Below are 20,498 nucleotides of genomic sequence, written 5' to 3'. Positions count from 1 at the left end.
AAAAATATATTGAGTGTGGTATTCTTTGACCCAGAAATTTCACTTTTAGGAATTTATCCTAAGGAAATAATTAGAAATGTTGACAAAAATTTTTGGACAAATATGTTCAGCAGAGTATCAATTATTATAGCAAAAAAAAAAAAGTCAATTTAAATTTCCAGTGGGAAAATTATTAAATACATGTGATAGAATATGGAATATCTATTATAATTTATGTTTAGGAGTTTATGATGTGGGGGAAAACCTTGCAATACATTGATAAGTAAAAAAAAAGCAGTTTACATAAGCAATATGACCTCAACCATATAAAAATGCACATTGCAGACCAGACTATAAATCTTGGGGTTGGGGGGAAGAGTGGCAGCCAGCTGTGCCCTGTGAGCTGAGGGCCTTTCTGCGGACCTCACGGAGGGCTCCCCTCCCCTCCCACAGATGGTCAGCTCCAGTTACACTGTGGCCTCTCCTACTCTCATGGGGTTTGGTCAATTTCCAAACCTGAAACTTGGAAGGAAAATACCCCCCAAAATTCACAAAATTTCAGCATTTTGCAATTCCCCTTGGGATCTAATTTTGAGCTGAATCCCTATGTAAAAGAAATATACTACACAGAGTCGGGGCCCCGGGGTAGCACCCAGGAGGCCTTCCCTCGAATCACCAACAGTGGTCCTTGAAGAACTACTGAAAAATGTCAGGATGCTACAGAACAATCAGGAAATCCTTGTTCTAGATGAACCAATGACAGATGAAGAATGTCAAAGATGAGCGTGGGCTCGTCAGCATGGCAGTAGGTCAGGGCTCAGAAGACGAGAAAAGCTCCCTTTGCCTGTTGGGAGGGAGTACAGATAAGTCCCTATGCTTAGCATTATGTTGAAACAACATGTTATCTGATAGCCCACTCCGAACAAACAGCAGCCCTTCCAAACAAACAAACAAACAAAAAGCCAAAAAAAAAAAAAAAAAAAAAAAAAAAAGAAAGCAAGTAAAAAACCACAACCATACTTTATTTCCATTCTTTTCCACCCAAAGATTTACTCTCTGTTAATTCTCCAGTTTGAAATCTCAACATAGTTTTAAAACATCTCCTGATTTCCTTTTATTAACCACAACTAGTCATAATATTTTGCATTTCAGACACTTTTCATTTTTCTCTCTCTTGAAATGCTTCTCACTCTTTATGCTTCATGTCAGGGCTCCTGAGTAGGTTCTTCCACCCTCTTTCTTCTGCGGACCTTCTGCTTTTTGTTTTGGGAAACAAAAAACGTAGCAGGACCACCCCTTCCCCTCCGCCTTGCCCTGCTCTGCCCAAAGTGTGGCCACATTTCAAGAGGAGGCGGCAAGGGTGTGGAGCCGCAGCAAAGACTCTGTGAGACACTAAAAGAACCATGTCAACAGCACAATATCCAGATGCCCTTGGATACCCTTCCTGCTAGATTCATCTGTTCGGAGAATCAGGAGTGCCTGTCTGGGCAGTGACGAGAGGCTAAAGAAAGCAGAGGATGTGTGAAGAAAGGAATCAATTTTCCATAATGAGATGCCAGAAACACTGATAAATCAAGCAGGAGGCAAAGAGAAGAGAGCGCAGTGGGAAACGCTGTCCGCAGGCTTGGATTCCATGTCTACTTCTGTGACAAACTTCCTGGCGCAGATTCGGGGAAAGCAGCAGCTTGCCTCTGCTTTGTGGGTGACTTGGAGCTACTGGACAACGTGGACCCCTGGTGCAGTTGTAAAGTGGAGACAAATACTCCTCCCTTGGCTGTTACGAAGGAAAGGAGCTCGTGCACATCGGCTGCCTGTGTAGTGCTGGGTCCTCCCCGAGGCACTAGAACGTACTGTGCAGCTGTACAGAGACAGGTTTAAAGCAGAGGCTCTGAGTGCCCCTGGCAGTGGTCATTCATCTTCTTTCCAATGAATGCTCATTCCTTTCTCCTGTGCGCAAGGGGAAGATGGTGAAGATTTTAAATAGTCTGGATTCTCTTCCTCTGTCAACCGTCTGTCTCTAACCTTTCCAGTTACTTCTCCCCAAATAGTAGGAAAGCAGTATTGATGATTGTTAAGTTTTCTTGATAACCCTATGACCTTGGGAAAGTTATGTAAGCTTGTTGGAGTGCAGTTTTCTGTCTGTGAAACAGTAACGATTCTGCTTGTTATGTAACTGCATGGCTGATATGTAGTAAGCATTTAATAAATGCCAGCTATTCTAGTCTACCATGAATATTGTGTTTAATTAGCTGTTTTGATAACATTTCACAGTTGTAATGGATTCAGCCACTAGTTAAAATAGTTAAAGAGATTCAGTGAAACTTTAGCTAACTGCTGACTCCAGTTAGAAAAATAAAAAATTATTACATACATGAAATATTCTATGCAATAAATTTAGACTTTAAATACCCATTATAATGAGCCCTTGGAACTATTGCATACTGTAGAGACCTTTTAAACTATTTCAAACATAATAATAAAATATAATGATATAAATATTTTAATCATATCTTTGTGATATGATGAGTATATTCTTAGGTGTATAGCAAGGAGACAGGCAATTCCCTACACTGCTAAGTGACAAGATCAGACAGCCAGGTAGTCAATCATCTGTATAATTCAATTTCCTGATTTGTAAAGCGAGGCAGCAATATCTGTCCTATCCATTTCCAAGAAATGATTGTGAGCCTCGGATTGTGATAACCTCCATGAGAAAAGCTCTGGAAACACGGAGGACGCTTTGGCACATCGGATGCTCTTCCTCTGACCACCCCCCTCACCCGTGCAGCGCTCACTGAGTTTCCTACTGTGACCTGAGAACCCTGCTGGCTGGGGCCAGGCATCCCACGGAGGGGTGGAGGAAGGCCAAGGAAAACCCTCTGGAGAATTACAGCAGCAGGCAGAACAGAACCCAAACAGTGCAGCTGGCTCTCCCCACCGCCACCGTGGGGAGAAAATACACTTCGCAGGAACTCTGGCCGCAGAGCATTTTGGCATAAGGGCGCATCCATCTGTATTCCTGATAGTCCCATACACTGGTAATTGTGGCACCTCTAACTAGGCAGCTGATGTGAGCCATGCCAGGAAGAGCCGTCTGGCAGGGCCCTCTCTGTCTGCTCCGGCTGCCGGGGATTATTTCTAAACGGGCAGAAAAACCGAGACAGAAGGTCAGGGCAGAAGACCATGAGACACTGCTCGGCTCTCATGTCCTGCCCCCATCGCCTGTCCCTGGCTCTTTTTGCTCCAACCTTTCAGTGTTCAATGTCTGCGAGATAAAGCTTAGGTGCTGGTTGTTGTTATTATTATTATTTTAAAAGCACCACCTGCACAGTGTAGGCAAGCTGAAAACTACTAACAGTTAGAAAGTGGATGAAGGAGATCTCAGCAGTCCCTCGAAATGCAACAGCCCAGGGAAAATTGCTGTTGACATTTGTTCTATTTCTTACCAGACCTGCAGAAGCCTTAAGTAGGGTGCAAATATACTTAAAATAGTTACGAGCTGGAGAGGCGTAGAAATACCCACCCATGTGTTGGTTGTTCTGTATATCCTAGGTGTGATGTTTTGAACTAAACACTTGAAACCTGAATTTCCTCCTTAGGGTCTGGCTTTCAAAGTGCCTTTTGCCAAGATCTGAGCAAGCTTCAGTTTGCGCGCCCTCTCCGCCTACCCCTTGTCTGACAGCGTTCAAGTGGGCTGCTCTAGAAGTCAGGTGAGTCAGGTGAGCCAGTTTCCAAACCGGAGGATCGCCAGTCCTTCCTTCATCCGCCTCATGCTCCCTGAGCCCCTCAGGAGCTGAGCGCTGGCCCAGACCCCTGGATCATAGCTGAGAGCAGGCCTAAGAAGGTCTCAGTCCCTTCCTGGGGGCACACACACATGCAACAAGTGAACTAGCAAAGAAACAAAATGATGTTGTGCGTACTATAAAGGAAATGAAAGAGTGTTACGATCATTGGTAACTTGGCCGGACTGGGGTTTGGGGTACAGCTTCAGATGGAGCTGTTGGGGAAAGTCCCTAAGAGGGTGATACTTTACCTTGTATCTAAAAAGGAGACTGAAGGATCTAGTTCAGCAAAGACACTTTATCAGCCCTGGCCGGTTTGGCTCAGCAGTTAGAATGTCATCCAAGGGACCAAAGGGTCACAGATTTAATTCTGGTCAAGGGCATATTCCCAGGTTTGGGGTTCAATCCCTGGCTCAGCTCAGGGTCATTCAGGAGGCAACCAACCAATGTGTATCTCCCACATCAATGTTTCTCTCTCTCCCTCCCTCTCTTCCACTCTCTCTGAAAAATCAATGGAAAATATCCTTGGGTGAGGATTAACAACAACAATAACAAGAAGATACCTTATCATATATCAAATGCTCATATGTGGTATGGAAGTCTGTTTGGAGACTTTCTTTCTGGCACCGGAATCAGAGCCTTCATTATTTTAGCTTTAGGGTAAAAACAGGTTACATTTATTGAGCCCTTGATATGTACCAGGCACTGGATATTCTCAGTGCTCCATGTGCATTCTCTCAGGAATCCTGGCCTTAATTGTGAGAGAGCCTTTGTCTTCTTCATACTGAAAAATGATTTATCTCATATTGCTACGTGCCTATCAATACTCATGACAACCCATTAGTTAGGGTTATTATGACTAAATTTTACGGATAAAGAAACAGAGGCTGGAAGCTTAAGAGCTACTTCCGCCCTGACCAGTTGGCTCAGCAGTTAGAGCATCAGCCCGAAGACCAATGAGTCAAGGGTTCGATTCCAGTCAAGGGCATATACCTCGGTCATGGTTCAGTCCCAGCCCTCGTCAGTGTTGTGCAGAAGGCAAACAATCAATGTGTCTCTCTCACATCGATGTTTCTCTCTCTCCCTTCTTCCTTCCCACTCTATCTAAAGATAAGTGGAAAAATATCCTCAGATGAGGATGTAAAAAAAGATCTATTTCCTGTGAAAACAAAGGAGTGTCCTTAACAGGAACATCATGCCCCCAACACACAGCATCCCTCCCTCTCGGCCTTTTCTCGTCAGTCACCCACCCTGTCAATTCTACCTCCTAATTCTTCTTCCTCAACCATCTCCCTAGTCCCAGCCACCTCACCGCACCCCTATGCAGCCTCTGTCACCCTCCTATGCACAGTCATCTCAGAGCATCTGGGAACTGGGGCAAATTTAAAAAACACAATTCACTTCACTCGTTTCTTAAAACTGTCAGATGGCTTCCTCCAAACACACCGCTCAGGGTCTTCTTGGAACTGTTAGCTCATTGATTTAGAACCAAAGCCTAGTGAAAGCTTCTCGTGGCCACAGAGTCTTAACAGATTCCATACACTCCCTGGAAAACCTGAGCATGAAGAATGGAACACAGCGTTTGCTTGAACAAACTTCTCAGTTAGGTCCTGGAGTATGACGCTGGGACCTTCTCTGGAGCTTTAGGAGGACAGCAGGGCTGTAGCTTCTAAGGTAGATGTTGCTCAATGCTTTGTCTTCTATAGGTTTTGTTTTTCTTTTCGTTTTCTAGTAATCCCGATTCTCTCCATCAGATCAAAGAGGGGAACTCTGACTGGGGGGAGGGGTGGGACATACCTAATCCTATGAAAGTCTTAGAAATAGCACAAGATGCTCGTATGTACAAGGAAATGGGTCTATTTCCCAGTCTCTCAGCCAACCAGGGCAGTGTGAGAGGGTCCCCTGGGGGCTGAGAACCACAGGCTGCTGATGGTGCTAAGACCTTCCTCCTTCCCATCTTCTTTACAAACAGGAAAGAGCATAGCGTTCCAAGCAGTCAGCTTCGGTAAAGAAATAAACGTTTAAAACATGTTTGTGACTCAAGAGAAACATTTTCGTTGAGTCACTGCCTCTTTTTTCCGAAGAATGAATTTATCCCCCTGCCCCACCTTCAAAAGAAGGACCACAGGAGTTCTGCACAAGAAGTTTTAAACGATCATAATCCGCCCCAGTAGGGTAATGTTTACATATTTTTAAAATAAAATTAGAGCAAGGATTATTAAAAACCCTCTAGTTAGCCCTGGCCGGTTTGGCTCAGCGGTTAGTGTTGGCCTGCGGTACAGAGAGACCCGGGTTCGGTTCCGCTAAGGGCATGTACCTCTATTGCAGTTTGTCCCCGGCCCTGGTTGGGTCGTGCGGGTGGCAGTCATTAGATGTGTCCCTTTCACGTCGATGTTTCTCTCTCTCTCTCTCTCTCTCTCTCTCTCTCTCTCTCTCTCTCTCTCTCTTCCTCTCTCCCCCTCTCACTCTATCTGAACAAAAAAATGGGAAAATGTCCTCAGGTGAGGATCAAACAAAAAATTAAAAAGAAAAAAAAAAAAACAAAACCCTGTAGTTATTTTTAAATGATATAGAAAGCCTAATGCATTACAACGCTGTACTACAGGGCTGTCAATAAGCCCCATTTAATTTTAGGGCTTAAAACGAGGACCAGAAAAGTCAGCTAGAATGGCTCCCCTTCCCTCGAACCCCCCTCCTCTGCTGAGCAGGTACCAGGTGCTGTGCTGGGTGGGCGCCCCATCAGACCACACATGTGAACTACTGGGTAGAGAGAGTTTTAAAAATCAGACGCAAGCAGCCGCACCTCCCAGGAAACAGACATTGGAGTGGGGATTATCAGGGGCTGGGATGGGGGGGGACTGGGGTGATGTTGATAAAAAGGTACAAACTTTCAGTTAGAAGATTAACAAGTTCTGGGGAATCTAACCTACAGCATGGTGATTACAGCTAGTAATAACATTATATATTTGAATGTCGCTAAGAGAGTAGATCTTAAATTTTCTCACCACAGAACAGAATAGTAATTATGGGATGCCATGGAGATGTTAGCTAATGCTATGATGGTAACCATTTCTGCAATATACAAATGTATCCAATCGACATGTTCTATACCTTAAACTTACTCAGTGTTATATTTGGCAGTTATATCTCAACAAAGCTGAGGGGGGGAAAAGAATCAAATGAAAGAGAAGAAAACTATCAGTACTGCCTTCGGAGCCAGGAAATGTGTCATGGAGGAGGAGCCACGTGACACATCAGAATGGACTGACCGGGTGGAGCACAGGGAAGTTGAGCGCGTGCCCCAGCCGACGAACCAGCCTGTAGAGAGGAGTCCGCAGGGCGCGCAGTGCTGGGGGCAGGGGCTGCACTCAGGCTGGTGAGAGGGCCAGGCAGGAGAAAAGAGGGAAATAAAGCTGAAGAGATGAGTGGGGACCTAGCAGATAGGAGCCATGAACACCTTGCAGGGTTGGACACTCCTCCATGGTCAATGGGGAGGTTCTAGAAACTGCTCCAAACAAGTACTGTAGCAGGAGTTTAGAGGATGGGTTACAGGGAGCTCAATAAGGAAGATATCACAATGTTCCAAGAAATCAAAGTGGAGACCTGAAATGAAGCTGTAGCCACAGGCTGAAGAGCTGGGGGAAATGTCAGAACTGCCTGAGCCTCCAGGGGCAGAATGGATGTGGGACATGCGGAGCGGTAACAAGGCAAGGGTGGCCTCCGAGTGTCTGGCTGGGGCACCCGTGTAGGTGGTAACTTCATTAACCAAGTTAGAGCGGGAACAGTTTGGGGGCTGGGGTTCAGGGAAGGAAGAGAACATGAGCTGTAAACCCGTTAAGTTGGATGTGTTAGGTGTGAGCTGTTGTAAGGCCTCCAGGTGGAGGCGGCCAATGAGCAGCTGGAAGTATCAGGAGGCAGAGTGGGACTGAGCGCTCTGTGTGGAGGCGAATAGAAGAGAAACAGAGAGGAGGTCAAGGTCACCTTGCCAGTGAAAACACTGCACTCTTAGAATTTTAATCTCCTTATTCCAAATTCAGTGATCTCTCTACTTTGCTCCCTTGTCTCTCCAAACACCACTGAAGGAGAAGCTTTACCGTTTTCCAATCATAGTGAGATCATTTGAAATATTAATCAATGGGCTTCTCCCCTAATCCATGGTCACAAAATTCCTGGTGGCTTTTCCTTGATCCTCAGTCCAGAGACCAAACCTAACCCACCCAACAATAAAGCTGGGACCACAAATGCTTGATCATTAATTTCACAAGCCATGACTCCAAGACAGAAAGCCTTCCGTCACCTGAAGACTGGACAAAAGAATCCACACTCCAAGTAAAAGAATTGGAAGGCCGAAGGAGAGAAGAGGGTGAGATAAGGGACCCCAACCTCCAAGAATCAAGTACCATCTATTGACAGCACCAAAAAGCCTCATGGGAGTCCGTACCCAACAAGCCACCCATAGATTGTGCAGCAATATAACTGTCTGTGCCCGCTCTGATTTTTCTACTGTAAGAGACACCCTTACTCACTGACCCAAAGCCCTCTTAAAACCCTGTGAATAAAGATAGGACCTGAGCCCAGCTGGTGTGGCTCAGCGGTTGAGCATCGACCCATGCACCAAGAAGTCGCCTGTTCAATTCCTGGTCAGGGCACATGTCCAGGTTGTAGGCCTGATCCCCAGTGGGGGGCATGCAGGAGGCAGCCAATCGATGTTCTCTCTCATCGATGTTTCTATCTCTGTCGCCCTCTCCTTCCTCTCTCTCTAAAATCAATGAAGAAAAAAGGATATTAAAAAAAAAAAAAAGATAGGACCTGAATACCTACAGTTGCCCTCACTGTAGAGGTGGTGGTACCATGAAGGTAAACCTTCCATAGTTGTCCGTAGTTGTCAGCTGAAAACCTCCCACAGAGGTTAGACAGGGACTAGGAATTTGACAACTATAATGCATTCTTCAGAAACATGCATGAGGAAGTCCACTGGAGTAAAATTAAAACCATCTCACTGACCAATGCTACCTATCATTAGATTCTTCCTTCCATAAAAATAATGTGGCTTTGCTCTATCCTGATTGAACCTAGGGCTTAAACATTCTGATGTCACATGACTTAGAAATACCAAAGCAATCTACTGACAGTGCAATTTCTGTCAGATGCCAGTGTAGCCACCAAGACGTTTCCCCAGAAGAAGAAACAGGTGACAATGCTGTCCTTCGGAACAGAGTTTTGTTTTTTGTTTTTTTAATCCTCACCTGAGGATATTTTTCCATTTATCTTCAGACAGAGTAGGAGGGAGAGAGAGAGAGAGAGAAACACTGATGTGAGAGACACATCAATTGGCTGCCTCCCGTACGACCCTCACCAGGGCCAAGGACCAAACCACAACCGAGGTACGTGCTTTTGACCAGAATTAAACCTGTGATTCTTTGGTCGGTCTGCAGGTCAACACTCTAACTGCTGAGTCAAACCAGCCAGGGCAGAACAGCCTCTTTTGCTCTGTGTTTACTATTCTCAGCCAAGACTTCACTTCCGTAGTCTTTGTGCAGGATGAATTTGTTTTTCCATCATTTCTGCTTTATTATTTTACTCCCTCCAAGCACTAGTCATTACAGATAAAGCATGTATCTCTGACTAAAGAAAGTTAAATTGGGCTGCATTAATAACTGGAGCTCTAATGTTTCCTCCATATTTCCCAAAAGTTTTGCAGATGGCTGTAAGAAACAGGACATCTGTGTCCCCTGTGGAACAAGCTCTCTGGAACTCTGCGGGCTCCTTGTGTTGCTGCCATGTAATCAGGAAACTGGAGGTAGCAGGACCAAGCCTTCTGCCCAACACGCCAGCCAAGGGGCTCTCTCACTTGCACTCTAGTCACATGATTAAAAAGAGAAACATAAGTGGCCAATAAATGCAAGAAAACATCCCCAACAACTCTTAAGTTTTGCCTTTCAAATTATCAAAGATTCTTAAGGATTGTTATACCCAGTTGTGTAAGGCTACCATAAAAGACATTTATATGTGTAATTTGCTGGGAAGTAGGGAGGGTGAAAGATATTTTTGTATATTTATGTGATGAAATAATGTGGATCCATTAAAAGTAATATTGTGGAAGAATATTTAATGTCATATGGAAATGCTCATATTAATAAGTGAAAAAGTAGATTACTAAATAGTATCTCTCCAGTAACTCAATATTTGTTTAAAAATATATAGATTGATTATGCACATTCATACCACAATTTGAACATGGAGAATGCGAGTCCTTTTTAAGTTTTATTTGTGGTTTCTGTCTTTTCAAATTTTCTACAGTGACTATGGTATAGCTTTTGATGTCAGATTAGAAAACAAAACAAAACAACATGCTTGGCTTCTGGTAAACCCTAATCCCAGGAGAATATTTTCCTTATATGCTTTTTTTTATGTAAACAAAGGCTATCCCGGCTGCCCTTAGAATTTATACACTCATTCATTCATACTTTTGTTCACTAATTCAGTAAGGATTCATTTAGCCCCTACTGTGTGTCAGAACATCTCTAAGTGCTGGAAATAATGTGGCGGAGGAGGCAGGCAAAGCCTTTGCTCTCGTTTTCGTTAAGGGAGATAGTCATCAAACACGAGAACATAAAACTTATTAGCAAGTGTTCAATAGTGCTAAGCGCTCTGACAAAAATCAAACAAGGTGTTGGCATGAGAGAGAATGGGTAAGTTGGGAGAAATACTCAGAATTGGATACTTAGGGAAGACTTTCCAAGGTGCTGAAGTTTGAGCTAAGAATTAAAGAAACAGCCAGCCTAGCAAAGACAGAGGAAAGGCCCTGCCAGGTAGAGGAAACAGCTTGTGCAAAGGCCCTGAGGTGGCCATAAGCTCAGCTTATTCAAGGGATAATGAGAAGACGAGTGTGGTAGGAATACAGAGATTCAAGAGGAAATCAGTAAGAAATGATCTAGGGTAGACAGGGAGCAAACCATGAGGAGCTTAGATGTTGTCATAACTCGATCTGAGTTATACTTATAAAAGTCACCCTGGCTGCTGTGTGGAGAATAGGGTTGAGGGCAGGGGTAGAGGAGAAGCAGAGATACAGTTATCTCCTCAAGGAGAACAATAGCACCCAGGAGACAGAGAAGAGTGGCAGCAGCCACCGGCTGCAATGGCAGTGATTCTGGGGTGGACTTGAAAGGTTCAAGTGAATGGGACTTTGCTGATGGATTTGACAGCTTAGTATCTTGTGACCACTGAACAGTGGGTAAAATTTAAGCAGAAAAGATGGGCACTGAGTCCTCTGTGCAAGATGAAGCAAGTGCTGGGAAACAGTGTGCTCTGGGAAGGAACAGAACACGGACCCAGAAGACCTGAGGCAGGACGGGGGATCTAGGCGGGCCGTCAATCAGCAGAGAGAACATAGCCCCAGGCACCGGGCAGGTGTCAGGAACCTGGCCTCGCCCAGGGAGAAGGGCCCACCACCCAGGTCCCCGGGGTGTAGAGCAACAGAGGCACCACCAAGCAGAGACGGGAAAGGGAGCACGGCTGGCATGAGGACCAGGAGCAGACAGGAAAGTGAGAGAGATCAGGACAAGCAGCCTGAGCCACAGGGATGGGCTTCAGCCTAGTTCCCTCCCAGGTAAGGGGAAGATGGGCCCTAGAGTGGGGAATGGGGCTGAGTCTATATTTAGGGGCCAACTTGTGCTGCTGTGGCAGAGGGGCTCAGGCGGGGACTGACAAGCTCATAGATCACAGGGGATACCGGATATTTTTAAATGTGCACATTCCTTTCTTTAACAGCAGAACCCAGTCTATGTTCAGATTGTCAGGTGGATCATCCTGAAAACCCTATTTACTTCTCTTTTAGCCAAAGCATCTGCCCATTTTTATATTTCCTGTGTTTTAGTGGAGAGTTGGGGTTTTAAAAAGTTCCAAATTGTACTTGACTCCTAAGAAATGTTAAAGGATGTGAAGGCTTTTTCGGGGGGTGGGGTGGGGAGCATTTATTTTATGTTCCCTTTTTTGCTAGCTGCAATTAATTTTCAGTTTTATATCAGAAATTTGTAATGCACAAAAAGAAAGGGGAAAAATGTAACCCTTCTTTTATAGATCATTGTATGCATGCTTATTGTTTCATTAACCACATTTAAAAAGATGTCTATAGCTTTTGTTTTCCAAGGTGCTGATAAAAAACACATATTTAAAAACAGCAGCAGTTTGGGGGAAGAATTATTAAAGAACATTCAGAGTGGGGAGGAAATTTCATCTTATTTTATGAAAGAGGGCATAAGATTCAGGCAGTGTCAGTGTGTCTAGCCTGTGCAAGGTAAGGAGTAAATATTTATCAATGAACGAACAAATCCCTCTCACTCGCTCCAGTCCTCCCCCACCAGGGGACCCCCATTAAGGTGGTGGTGTGTGTCCTCTCAGACTGGAGTCCAGCCCATGTAAACCGGGGACTCTGGGCCACCACAGAACACCTCCGTGAGGGTGACACAGCACCTCCCAAATAGCTTGGCAAATCCCAGACCGTGCTTGGGTGACTCACCCTGGTGGTTCACCAGCGTGAGAGACCAAAAGCATGTGAAACAGCATGTCACGCCGTAACCGGAGCCCGTAGCTCTCACCTCTATTTTAGGAATCTGGGGTTTGGACATCAACAGGGATTTCAGAGTTTCAAAAACACACCCCGCCTTTTCTTCTGTGCCGACTCATCTGCAAGATCCAGAGGACTTTATCCAAACGTCGTTGCTGTGTGTGTGTGTGGGGGGGGGGGGGTGCTCATACTTAGGAGGAAATGCATAATTTATAAATTAGATTCGTGTGCAGCCGTTTCATATACAGGGGAGGGCCAAAGTAGGTTTACACTTGTGAGTATGCAAAACAGTTTATTCTTGCATTATTATTTATTAATTATTGTATTATTTATTTGTATTACAACTGTAGGCCTACCTTTGCCAACCTCTGTATTATGCCTGTTATAACCTACATGACAGAAATTTTATGAGGGGATACACGTAAAATATCGTAGAAGTCTGAACAGTTTCTTCCTCCAGTGGGATGTGATATGATCCCGCCACGCATACCCTCCCACTCTGGAAGCCATGGCTCTGGGGCCTCCAATTCACCATCACAAACCACGTGGGGGCCGCACTGCTCTGAAGAAGGCGTGGGACGTGCATCCCAGTGGACACCCCCAACATCCAGCCTGTGCCAACTGACCGAGCCTCTTGTCTGAACCCTGCCCATCCTGACACAGGCCTCCCGGCATGAGTGCACCCACAAGTGGACACACACTGCCCACCACCTTCCTCCCCATCACCGCGTCTCCCAGAAGAGTGGGGAGGGGAGGTGAGGCTGGGAGCTCCCGCCTCACATTGAGCCTGGGTACCGCAAAGAACATTCACGTAACACTCCCCACAGCCCACGAAGAAAACACTAGGAAACAGAGCCCCATGCTGCCTGCAGAGTGCATCTAAAAATCCAGAAAATTATAGCTTCTGCTCTCTAAGGACAGTGGCTTGGTAGCATCCTCACTGTCTCTCTCCGTGGTCTCTCGGGCTGGGGCCGGTGTCACTTGTCTGAGTGCCAAGCACACCGTCTCCCACGCAGACTGCTCCGGCTGCCTCAGCTGCTTTGGCTCACACCCTCCCCGGCCCCCACCCCAACCCTCAAGGACTGTGACCCAGGGACTGTGACCGGATTACTCCAAGGGGCACTTGATTGACATTTTTCTTTTCCCACCCCAGTCTTATCCTTAAAGCAATTAATTATTAATACTGACATGCAGGAGCAAAGTGCCAATCTGAACAGGAGCAGTGATGTGGGACGTGCCACCCGAGTTGCTTTCACTAATAAGACAAAGATCCTTGACACAGACTATAAGTAATTAGAACTAGGCCCGGAGTGAGCCATTCCTTATTTAACACATTTGGCTTTAAAATCAGAACGTGATTCCCGGAGGGGAGCGAGGCTGCCTGTGTGAGCTTGGTCCCCCGCTGCCGGTGCTCCTAGGAATTGTTTGGTGGGGGCACTCTGTCCACAGCCTTCTCACCTCCGGTTCCAAGGGAGCTGGCACTGCCCAGCGCACTGCCAGCCTCCAGGGACTCACTGGGTCAGCAGGCACGCCTTCCGCTGGGTCAGAGATCCCCTGCATCTATGTGTCATTTTCTGAGAACTCATTCGACGTAGCGGAAAAATAAATGCAGTTCCTTGGGTACTGGTTCTGTTTTAGCAAGAAGGGCGTGAGCTGGTTTAGACGTGTTTGATGTCATCTCAGAACCTGGGCCAGGGGTTTGAGAACCAGGGCCTGATCACAGCGCCAGCCCTCACCTGGCTCCGTGACTCTGGACAAGCTGGCTCCCCCTGGGCTTTCTCGTTTGTAGAATCCTGAAGGGTGTGCTGGATTAGAGATGAGCCAACTTCTTCCACAGAGGCCCATATAGTAAATCTGAGGCTTGCAGGCCGAGAGGTAAAATGAAGGATATGACGTAGGTATTTATATATACTAATTTAAAATGTAACCATTCGTTCTTGGGCCAGAAAAAAATAAAGGGGTTGGGGGGAGACAGCGACAGGCCACAGTTCACCAATTCCTGAGCTAGAGCATCTGCAACATTCCCTCTGACCCTCAAAAGCAATGAAAGGTACTATAGTCCTGTCCCCAGGTGCCCATTCTCATTGTAGAAGACCTGAAGCTGTAGCCCTGGAATCTGACCCTGGCGTTCAGCAAAGAATTCAAGAGCTAGAAAGCCTTTGAGGGCTGCTCAAGTCCAATTCTCTCCTTCTGTAGATGAGGAATGTAAGGCTCCAAAAGTGGACTGTCCTGTCTATGGTCAGCCAGCTGCCTGGTGGAGCTGAGACCAGAGTCCCCCTGTCCCCGCTGGTCCAAGGCACGAGTACAGAAGCAGAGCCGCGACCTGAAGCACCGCTACGTCTACACTGAGGAATATTATTTTCATAAAATGCACAACTGACGGCAACTAGCCAACTACAGAACCGAAAATGACACACGGGAGGCGTCGAATGATGTAAAATACAAATCCTTGCAAGATAAAATGCAATTAAATTGCATCAGGAACAAGGCATTCAGCTTCCTTACAGCAGTTCAGATACTTAAAATCTCAAAGCCCTCTTTCAAGTGATAAAACCTCTTAGACCAGAAACCAAATTCCAAAGATGAAACGAACTCCAAAGCAAAAAGCACAAAAAGGGTGACAAGCTTTGAAGAGCTTGCAAACATTAGAAAAGGTGAATTTGCAGAGCTGGCTCGGGCCTTTGGGCCTTTAAGTCACATCCCCCAGTTGTCCTTGGAATCTCCTACCCTGGAGGAACTGCCGACCCAAACTGTTATCAGTAGATGAGATGATGAATTCTGGGTTTTGACTCTCCTAATCTGATACAAGTTACAAGTAAAACCAGACGCTGTCCTCTGCTGGGCGGAGGCGCCTGCCTCCTGCAGGAGCCCGTCCTGCTGCTGGACGCCCGTGGGCCGAGGGAGGCTGTGGGTGCCAAACGGAACAGTCAGGAGAGCCGTGTGTGCGGCGCTGAACCGGTGCTTCAAACAGCTTTGTCTGCGTCCCTTCTGACTCGGGATAGTAACCCCTTTACTATCCTGTACATTAAATTGTTGAACTCCAGTTTGCCTTGGGATGTGTTTTCAATGTTAAGCAAACAAGGCAGGATTTTTAAAAGTTGTACGCCCAGGACGAGGTGATCACAGTGGCATTAAAATGCATAGCACGGGCTAGCAAACCTAAGCGCTGATTGCCTCTCGGAGGTGGGACAATCTGGAAGGTGATTTTTTTTCCCCGCTTATTTGTGTCTATTTTGTATTTTCTAAAATTTCTAGACAAGGAGAAATTTGGTGTATATTAAGAAAATGCACACGAATAGCAATCACGAGCCCTGCGGCAGGGACTCGCGCGGTCTGAGCCGGACCTGGTTGTCCGCTGGCCCCGGGGAGCTGTAACCAGAGGACTGTGGCTCCACAGGGGCCATTAGCAGTCCCCACTGTTTGATGGACTATGACATCAAATTTCCAAAAGACCCGCCCCTGAGCCAAAGGGAAGAAATGACTTAGCACGTGGGGGGAAATGGCCGGGAAGAGAGACACTCACATAACAAAAAGAAGGTAAATGTGCGTCATGGCCCTGGAACTCCGTGAAGGGGGAAGAATTTCGCGTCAGACGAACCCAGAGCAGACCAGAGGGGAGCAGTGGGTGAAAGGAAGCCACGATCGGCGGAACCAGAGCAGCCTTCAGCAATGCGACGTCACCAGTGATGGACTTGGAGCAGCTGTGCAGCACGTGAAAAGTTCCGCCTGACATGGTGCAGACAGGCCCTCACTTGGGAAAATGCAGGTGGCCCCACAAATCACCTGTTGTGTGTCGGGTGGAGGATGGGTGAGGTCAAGAGCAAGGCATGCTTGATGGATGAGGACAATATTCTCTTTACATGCTCAAGATGCCTTCACAGGTCCACATATAGATCTTCTAGAATTTCAACAACCCCACCTAAAGTTGTTAGGGCCAAACACATGAAGGACCCTTTAAATACCCCCTGCTGCCCCTCCCACACACAGTCACACCTATCACACACACACACACACACACCCCAACATTTACAGCGACAGTGCTAAAGAGTGGCTTGGGAGAGTTCATTTTACCACCCTCCCTAATTTCCATTTATTCTCTGATACAGACATTTTCTCAATCATTATGCAACGCAGCTCCAAGCCACCCTCTGCCCAACCACGTTGCTGCCCCCAAGACTTCCCGTTGTAGAAAGTCTTGTCTCCACCATACCAGCAGGAAGTTGTCAAGCATTTGCAACTCTTATTTAGTTTCATCTACCAAGGGGAAGAAAGCATGGTGTCCTGCCTGTTTAACTCTGCTAGCCTGCGCCACTGCTCTGGTAGACAAGATGATCATCACTGGGCATCAGTCTTCCCCAACTACCAAGTCTCACATGACTAATTTCACTCTCCTCTCTACTATGACCCAGCATTTTCCTTAAAGAAAAATATACTCCACCAATAAAACATGCTAGCCTTCTGCTATCTAAACTATGAAGACTCTATTCCATTTGGCATGGGCAGATAAATGACTCCTGAGCATGTACTTTTCACCTGGAACAATCCCCGCCCTCAATTTTCTTCTCTCAAGTCTTTCCAAAGCCCCGAGTGGCAGTTTTCAAATGGTTTGCCATTCTCATCCAAAGTTCACAGCACTAATCTACTCAGATCCTGTAACTGGGCAACTTAGGGGTAACATTGAAAACCTTTCTGTTGCTTAGCGGTGCCTAGGAACTGATTTTGTTTTTTGTCTCCTGAGACACAGCCACCTTCAGAGCTAATCCTTCAGCTGTCGCATGGGTGAATGGGGTCGCGAGTTCTCCCAGAATGCCACTGGGCTCTCTGGGCAATCATGATCTGCCCAGCTGTCTCCCAGAATGCCACTGGGCTCCTCTGGGCAATCGTGCTCTGCCCAGCTGTCTTTGAGAAACTCGAAGTTCTGGGAAGAACAGAAGAACCTTGTCAGACAAATGGGTGGTGATGACCTGGAGAGTCATGGTAGCAGCAGATGCCACCACCAGGGGACATTCCGTGACTTCACAGAAGTGGGGCCTCCAAAGGTCAGAGTAAGACATTCTTTTTAAAAGTTTCTAATCCTTTAATGGGACTCACACTTCCACCCTTAACCTGTTTTTGGAACCAATAATCAAACTGTGTGATTTGCAATTCCCCCAAACAAGAACCTGAGGCACTGTGCAAAGATGGGGAACAGCAACATCAAAGTGAGAAGCGCCATCCGCGTCTCCTCCTCTGTGTTCGAGGCTCAGTGAAGCAGTGTGCTGCACTAAATAAACAAAAGACATGTCCAATATCTCAACAAAATCAGTTTGCCACGAACTGCCTGTGTGACGCTGACTTAAATCTTCAAGTGTCTCCTCTTCAAAGAGCTTGAGGTTTATTCACTCCCGAAGTCTGGGAGACAAGGGCCAAACCTGCACAGGAGTACACAGGCTTCAGACCTGCCATGTCACTGGTGACCCCGTCTTGACAGGTCTGCAGCTTTAGCGTGAATCCCCAACCTCCTCCTGGGCCCCACTCTCACTGTCTCAGATCAGCTCTTGTTTATTCTCCGGCCTAGTGCAATGGTTTCTGTGTGGTCTCCATGCCTCCAACCCAGTGATTCTCAACCAGGGAGCAACTTTGTCACCCAGGGGCTATGTGGCAATACCTGGAGACATTTGTGGTTGTCAATACTGGTGGGGTACTACTGGCATCTACTGGGTAGGAGCCAGAGGTCCTGCTAAACATTGTACAATACATGAGCCAGCTCCAACAATTAATTATCCAGTTCAAAAGGTCAATACTTCAGAGGTTGAAAAATTGTTCCAGTCCTACCCGCCTCTCATCTTCCCTCTGCATCCACAAATGACACAAAGCACAATTCCAATCAGGTCGTTCCCATGCTTAAAACCCTCCAGTGCCTCCCAACTGCCCTCAGGTTAGAGTCTAAACTCTCCAGCAAGTCATGTGAGACCATCTCGATCTGGCCCCTTCCTAACCTTCTGCCTCACCTCTCCCTGTTCCCCTAAACCCTCTTCCTCAAAGCCACACAAGCAACCAATGCAGGTGGACCAGACCACACACAGTTCCCTGTGCCTGTCAGTGTCATCCATTCATTCCTCTGCCCACCAATTAATTCTATGTCAGACATGCTAATCGGACTAAAAGGACACAAGACACTCTCCAGGCAGCTTGAGACACTGATATCCCACGAGGCATGAAGAAAAGTGAGCACACAAGTCATTAGCAGAGGCAGAACCTCTGTGAGCCTCCAGCGAAGAGAGTGTCTTTCTCTTGATAGGACACAGCAACTTGCACATGCTAAGTAGGATTACCAGTTGTATACCTTGTCTTTGTCAGTGTTGTATTCAGGAATGAATGAATTCCTAGCCTGTTTTAATTTGGCTCTTGCTCAGAAATAAAAAGCACTAACATATCAAAATCCAAGGGTAAAATATAACACATTACACTGTATATACCCAGAAACAGAGCCCATCCACAAAGGCAAAAACATCTTTGTTTAAAGCTGTATTATTCTCTGTTTCTCTTCTCTTCAAGTACCAGAAAAATATAGATCTACAAAATAAGTATTTATCCCTATGGAGTATCTAAATTTCATTGTCTGACACTCAAAGACAAGACACATGGTGCAGAATCGAACTCTGAGGAGTAACCCAGATGTAATGCTGTCAAGAACACAGGACTGGGTTCATTGTGGGCACCCTAACTTTGAATTTCATAGCACCTAAGATGATTTTGCTCTCTTCTCTAGATTGGGGAGTTCAATCTATCTATTGGACATTTAACAATATTCTCATTTCACTTTATAGCTGGTGAAAGAATTTAAGATTCTGCTTTAGAATTCCTGGAAAAAATAAAAAATGTGGTTTATGGATTCTATCATATGTCATGATTTTTTTTATTTTTACTGCAATCGATTATAATGTACATGTCTCTTGTTCACAGCATTGTCGTGTTAAAGACGTGGGAGCATTTGGCAGTGGAAAACATTATAGAAAATGGAGCAAAGACGTTCCTAATTGAATGGGGTACGTGGACCCAAGGAAAAGTTTTCCCAGTTACCCTTGAAATGCTAGGGTTCCTGGGGCAACAGTAGCCTGGCTTCATATTGCCATGGTAACTGTTCAACCTGTCTGGTCTTCCAACTTTTATTCCCATGTAGGTCTCCATATTTGCAGACAATGCACAGTCCCAGTCCCAAGCTTGGGTTATTCTTTCTTCCTTCCTCTTCTCCATTCAACCTTGGGATAACATGACCCCCCAGAAACAGTGGTTTCTACTAAAACCATTATTCTAGGCATTGGGGAGGAAGCCCAGAAAATCACTGATGACCAGCAATGAAAGCCGCTTTTACTTCACTTGGAAAGCATACGAAAGCAGAGAAGGTGCTGGAAAATGTAAACAAGCAACATGGACCCAGAGACTCTAAAATTAATTTAGCACAAAACTTATAGTTAGTTGTTGAGACAGAGTAAAGGCCATTACTTAAAACAAGGCTATTCTCATTATCATCTTCTTTGGGGAATGAGGGTGTCAGGGTGTCTTCTGAGACCCTGCCCTTCGCACGGTGCACGCCTTCCTTCCACCCCTGGTGCTTCTGGCAGCCAGGTGCCCCGTTCTAACCACTGGAGCTTTTGGGGTGTTTTTGTTGTTGTTGTTCAGGAAAAGGCTGACAAATTCTTCACACTTCAGCATGAATTAACTGCTGCTCTCTCTCCCCCAAAGGCATTAGCCTCCCAAACCATATTCCTATTACGAACCAAAAAGTATTCCCCTAGAATGAATTCTTGACTTGAAGGTGAAGGTGATCTTTTGGGAACAGTGTGGCCCTGCTCTCTTGAAACTGCCCAGTATCCAGCTTTTCAATGATGAAACCCAAATCACGTAAAGCTAAGGAAAAGCATGTTATGTGTGTGTTCAAGGTCCCAGTAACTTCAGGGTGGGTGAACTGTTGTTAATTAACTTTGAATTAATAGGAGTGTGAGATTTGCCTCACCAGGTATCTGCAACAAGGAAGTGTGGTGAGATTCTTTCCTGAAGTAAGTCCTTAATGGAACAAAAAAAGAAGCCTAGAGGCACATATTTTATAGTCTTTAAAACTAACAACTTTTATAAAAATAAAAAATAAAAAAAAAGCCCTGGCCAGTTTGGCTCAGCGGTTAGAGCGTCGG

General features: G+C 45.8%; 1 protein-coding gene across 3 annotated transcripts in view; it reads right to left on the bottom strand.

The window, feature by feature from the left end:
• The window catches only part of FRMD3 (FERM domain containing 3), a 270,211-nt gene that overhangs the window by 25,002 nt on the left and 224,711 nt on the right, over window positions 1–20,498 (bottom strand). The gene's annotated exons all lie outside the window — the stretch shown is intronic.

This window comes from Molossus molossus, unplaced genomic scaffold (assembly GCF_014108415.1).
Source record: "Molossus molossus isolate mMolMol1 unplaced genomic scaffold, mMolMol1.p scaffold_m16_p_14, whole genome shotgun sequence".
NCBI lineage: Eukaryota > Metazoa > Chordata > Mammalia > Chiroptera > Molossidae > Molossus > Molossus molossus.
This window is presented reverse-complemented; position numbering and strand designations above follow the sequence as displayed.